The 6488-nt window shown below is 37.1% G+C and overlaps 1 pseudogene; it reads right to left on the reverse strand.

Annotated features, from left to right (window-relative positions):
- Positions 1-1619: 1619 nt before the first annotated feature.
- On the reverse strand, positions 1620-6046 carry LOC110295667 (annotated as a pseudogene).
- Between the last annotated feature and the right edge of the window lie 442 nt (positions 6047-6488).

Below are 6488 nucleotides of genomic sequence, written 5' to 3' on the forward strand. Positions count from 1 at the left end.
CAGTTGGATCTCATGGAGGCATTTCCTCAACTGAAGCTCCTTTCTCTGTGATAACTCCAGCTGTGTCAAGTTGACACAAAAATAGCCAGTACAATCATTAATTCAGAACTCCCTTTAACTAGCTGATTGTTTTACTTAGATTATTTAAATAAAGAGGTATCTTAACTTTACGGGTACAAAATTTCATATACAATGGTTAAGTGAGCCCAGTGTTGATTACATTGCATTCTTTTTACCATGAAAGAAAAAAAAAAACTCAATTTGCCCTGTGGAATATTGGTTTGCTTTTCTTGTTGGGAATATTCCGAACAAATTGACCATACAAAACCACCTGTACCTCACAGTTTGTCAACATGGCCTCCATATAATGAACTCTGTGTGGTGACAAGGAGTTGGTATGGGCTTGTCTCAACCCTGAATTCGCTGGTGTTACAAAAATATTACTTATGCTGAAAATGATTAGCCTGATAGATGTGCTATATATTAGCTAAATGAAAGCCACATTCTATATCCATATGCACTGTTTCCTAACAAATTGTTCTAAGTTCATTCAATTCCTGTGATAAAAAGCAACTTAAGGCAGGAAAGGAAAGTCTATTTATAGACTCCCATTGAAGGAAGATGAGCAGAAAGTGAAGCAGGAACTTGATGGCAGGCCTGCTTGCTATTCTATGCATCATTACCTCTGACTAAGGAACTCACAGCCAAGGAAGGAACAATCCTTGCTGGCTTACTTAAAGGATAATGCTTACCTCACGCTTTTATCATCTGCCAAGGAAATGGTGATGCCCACTATATTATATATAGTATATATTATATATTATTATTATATATAGTATATATTATATATTATTATTATATATATTATATATAGTATATAGCATATATTACTATATATAGTATATAGTATATTAGTATATATTATATATTATACTATATATAATAGTAACCAAACAAGGATTCTCACAAACATATTTACAATGACAGTGTGGGAAAAAAAATCTCACACAGTAACTCAGAAGTTCAGCTCTACAATGTACTCTTAAACACATAGGACACTGGTATCTTAGTCTTACATTTCCAAATAAAGGTATTACAACAGCTCTGTATTCGCATATAGCAACCAGGAAGGAGCCACTTTCTAAACCTTCCAAGTGCCATTCCTACTATTTACTTGTTGGCTTGTGTTCACAGTGGCTTTGAAAGACTGTTTATCACTCCACCTCCAGCGCGCCTCACTGTGTCTCAGCTACTAGAGAAGCTTCCGCTTTCATCAATCTCCGCCGGAAGTTTCTGTATCGTTCACACTTCACCTGGGCAAAATCTAGGTTTATTGCAGTCTATGAAAATCTAAAGTTCAAAGCAAATTCAATCTTGCTTAAGAGAACATTGTAAAGTAACAATTCTTGATATCACGTGCCTTATATGATCTATTTGAAACCATAGAGAATTACATTGTTTTGTGTGTCACTGTTCCGAGAGACAAAACAAACTGGAACAGCAAAACCTCTTAAAAATAAGCAGGAAGCTTATGAAGTCTCAAACAGAACTTTAATTGCCTGGACATATTCATGTCAAATGAAGTTATTTCATGTACATCACTTCTTTTGCAAACTGGTCTATTTTCTTTCATTTGACTTAGATCAGCTACTCGACCTAGAGAAAGATGGAGCTGGCCTGTGCTTTCTCTCCTGAGACAGAGATTTTCCTTTTCTCCTCTCTCTAGATAGTATCCTGCTCTGGCTTTGGGAGAAACTTCTCCTTGGATATCTGCAACGAGGTGGAGGACTCCTTTTATGGTAGTCCCCTCGAGGGTGACAACCCAAGAGGGAGACAGGCCATGACTTCAACTTCTTTTTTTCACCAATCAGTGCCTTGTAGCTCATGGACAACATCAGCAGAATCTTGGGGATCCTCAAATTCAAGGAAAGCAAACCCAGGAGAGTTTCTAGCAACCCACATACTTCAGAGTGGTCCATAATGACCAAAAGTTTGTTCTAATTCAGTCTTGTTCGCATTGTTTCCAAGATTACCTACATGAACTTTGCAGACCAATGGGCAGGAATCACTGTGCCTTTAGAGATCCTTGGTTCAAAGAACCGAAGCTCAAATCCCAACGCTCTGACAGGACCACCTGCTCCCCTCTGACTCTGCTCTCACAGATGCTATCTGTCCTGCTGCATCCATGAAATGGCCAATTTGGGCAAATCTTATGTGAGCTTCTCAGTCAGGTGAATCTAGGCTGTATAAAGTTGACAGTTAAAGCAAACCAGGACACAATTCAAGGCCAAATTTTGGAGTGTAACAACAAATTATCATAACACTGGGGTTGAGTACATAATAGTGTTGGTTTTTCTTGGTCTTTCTCACGCTGAATACTGTTTTCAGAAGAGGATTCAGTGAAATGCCTCACAAATATCTGTGAGTGCATCTACTTTAAAAGAATAAGTGAGTCTCACATCTAAGCCAATTTCACACATTAATAAAGAATAATGTGTAAAGGACAGACTACCATCAAAAGTCTTCTCCCATTGCTACATTGAGGGCAAAGTAGTCACATAGATCAGCTGATAACCAATATTAGAATAAAATAAGATACTGATACAGCAACCTGCCACAGCCTAGGACATGAAACTTCTTACTCAAAAATCTTCTCCCAGCAAAATTGTACTAAATGTGCATACACAATAGAAGTTCATTTCATGTGGTTCAACAAAAAATTCTCCCCAAGTAATAGTAGAGGAAACTGAGTAGGTTATGTCATGTTAAACTTCAGCTTTGTTTCCAGGTGAAAAATAACCTTTCAAGCTCATGGCATATAATAGATAACCTTATCTTTACAGTCTTTTGAAATTGGATTTCAGGTTTTATTGACAGACTTGCTACAGAGAGTTTATGATAAATCTTCAGTTAATAGTCTTCTGAAGTTCCTAAATTTAAAAAAATAACCTTTCAAGAAGGATTCCTTTGAATAATGGGTATTTCTCGATCATCTTGATTTTGAAGCCATTTTAAGATGATTTGGTAAATTATTCATATTTACTGCTGGATGCTGACACCTCACAAATGTGTATCTGACGTTATCAAGAGATTTACAATGAAATTTCACAGTAAGTTCTCAGGACCAGATGAAAATCATAGCTGTGTTGCTTTTGATAAATGTAATAATTTTTCTTGATAATAATAATTATGGAAATAATTCCCTACTTATTACCTGTTACCATCAAGCAAACAGCAAAGAAGGAATTAACCTTTGAACAGAATTAGATGAACATGAAAAAGCTCCATGCTATCAGGTGGAAATATTTGTACAGATGCTAATTGAGCATCTGGTATTTAAATTAAACAGTATAACATAGCGTTTGTTCAGGCAAGGATGGAAAAGCACCACAAAAAACAATTTTTAAAAAATTTTTGTATAAGCTAAACATTAACAGGCTTGAATTCGTAAGTGAGTTTTTATTTAGGCTGGAATTGTGACAGTTATAGACCTACATGTATGTGCAGCTATGGATGCCAAGTTAGCTACATAATATTAGCTATCAAAGAAACTCAATGATAATTTCAACCAAAAATACTCTACATTCTTTCTCTGGAGATGTGTTCAAGAAATATTGAAGTTCATATTATTTGCCTCTTTAAAATGGCTGTACAACTGTTTATTTTTAATTAAGTTTGCTCCTTGACAATTATATATATATATATATATATATATATATATATATATATATATAATTCTAAGTGCTGTCTACCCTGTCTCATCTCCCTCACACTTTGAAAAACCTCCCTTTTCTCACAACTCCCTTTCCCATAATATTGTCTTTTTCTTTTATTTTGTGAGCCACTGAGTTTAAGCAGTGATGTCCATGTGATCTTGAGTGTGAAACTATGCATTGGAGGTTGGTGGACTCATCAACTGGTAACCCAACTAAAGTCCACAACTCCCTCTCACCTAGCATCTTTCAATAGCCAACAGTTCACCATGTAGGGGTAAGGCCCTTCTCTAATCTCTGACTGTTGACAGGCCCAGTGTGGGAAACCAAAGCTGTTACAAGTTCATGACTGCAATAACTATACTAAGAAGACAATCTGAGCTATAGAGGGGACAGTATAAGGGCGCATTTCTCTGTGCATACAACTGTCACTCATTCTAAGCACTTTATGCAGCTATGAATCTCTACATTCATCAACATTTACTGAAAAGAAAAGCTTCTCTGGCCAAGAATTGAAAGCTACATTAATCTATGGGTATGAACATAAAAATTTAGAAGGCAGTTTGATACTCAATTTAATAAAATAACAGTAGCAAGGTCCCTTCTAGGGCCCATGATCTCCCCAAATATGAAATTTTAGCCAAGTTCTTGGAGCAAGTCATGAATTCTTCTTGTGGGATGAGTCTCAAAATCAGTGAAGGGTCGGTTACCCTCATGCCAATCACACCATTATTGACCATTAAGGCATAAAATTAAATACCTCTTTCTCCAGCCATTTACATTCCTTTTGTTAGAAATTTTTTATTAGATATTTTCTTTATTTACATTTCAAATGCTATCCCAAAAGTTCCCTATACCCTCCCCTGCCCTGCTCCCTTGCCCACTCACTCCCACTTCTTGGCCCTGGCATTCACCTGTACTGGGGCATATAAAGTTTGCAAGACCTAAGGGCCTCTTTTCCCAATGATGGCCGACTAGGCCATCTTTTGATACATATGCAGCTAGAAACATGAGCTCTGGGGGTACGGTTATTTCTTATTGTTGTTCCACCTATATGGTTGCAGACCCCTTCAGCTCCTTGGGTACTTTCTCTAGCTCCTTCATTGGGGGCCCTGTGTTCCATCCTATAGATGACTGTGAGCATCCACATCTGTATTTGTTGGGCACTGGCATAGCCTCACAAGAGATAGCTATATCAGGGTCCTTTGAGCAAAATCTTGCTGGCATTTGCAATACTGTCTGGGTTTGGTGGCTAACTATGGAATGGATTCCCGGGTGGGGTAGAAATTTTTAAATTTAAATTCTCATTCTTATGATTGAGTGGAAAATGTTTTAAATGTTAAAAACCTATGTATATACTAGGTTATGGTATTTAAGTATTCTAAAGTCTCTCTGTGTTAGTAACTGCTTACACATAAAAACATCTGCTCCAAGATCATGTAAGCTCGTGCTTTAAAGGAAGGCTTCAAATATACAATGGTTAAGATTAGTATTAGGAACCGGGCAGTAGTGGTGCATGCCTTAAATCCCAGCACTTGGGAGGCAGAGGCAGGCAAATTTCTGAGTTCGAGGCCAGCCTGATATACAGAGTGAGTTCCAGGACAGCCAGGGCTACATAGAGAAACCCTGTCTCAAAAAACAAAACAAAACAAAAAACAAACAAACAAACAAACAAAAAGATTAGTATTAGGAATAAATAACAGATACCTACAAATCTGGTCTTTAATAAAATAAGACCACTTCTGTCACATGGTCAAGTCCAGGGATTAGCAATCAATGGCAGATAAAGGACATTCCAGCCTGGTATACAAAGTGAATTCCAGGACAGCCAGAGCTATACAGAGAAACCCTGTCTCGAAAAACCACCCCCCCCCCTAAAAAGGACATTTCTCTGAATCCACATTGCTTCCAATTTTGATCTCTCAACCTAAGTTGCCATTAGATTGGCCCAAGTTAGAGATATAGACACATTGACACACACCATGAAGCAAACACTATTTAGTGTGTGTGTGTGTTGTATTTGTCTGTGTATGTGTGCATGTGCATAAGGGGCAAAAATGCTAATGTTAAGTGTCTTCAGTAATTGATCTCCAACTTATATTTTGAGACAGGGTCCCTCATTCATCCTGGAACTCTCTGTTTTGGCCTCACCAAATGGATAGTGGACTCCAGAAAACTACCCATCTTTGCATCCCCACTGCTAAGATTGCAGAAGCACCTTTGTCCTCTATCGTACTCCTTGTAATCTATTATACTGCACACCACACTGTGAAGACCATGACCACAAAGCCATATCCAGATGAAAGAGGGGCTGGTGGACTCTTTGTTAGCATTTTTCTAGATTAAATTATACTTTTATAGAAAATTGAAGGGCTGATATGGAGAATAGCAAGTTGCTTCAGTTTACCCTGATCCCTGCAAATTTACCAATGCTTATGAAACTGGATTTAAGTACATTCTAGATAAAGAACTTAATTTTTAAATAGAGTGGATGCAGTATCACAAGGAACAAAAGTTTCAATGTCTAACTTATCTTCAGATTCTCAAGCTTTGTGGGAAATATGTGGAATGTGTAAGTCAGCTCTCAAATTTTCAAATGCTAGATCCTGACATAAAAGTCAACTGTTTACTCATAACAATCATAAAAATAAAGTAGGAATAAGTTAAGATACTCATTCACAATAAGTTATTCATATGTTATATTATACTTGAATGATGGATATATCCCATTGCTTGAGGGGTCCTCATACCTGGAAATCAATACTAGATAAATAT

This window comes from Mus caroli, chromosome 6 (genome assembly GCF_900094665.2).
Source record: "Mus caroli chromosome 6, CAROLI_EIJ_v1.1, whole genome shotgun sequence".
Classification (NCBI taxonomy): Eukaryota; Metazoa; Chordata; class Mammalia; order Rodentia; family Muridae; genus Mus; species Mus caroli.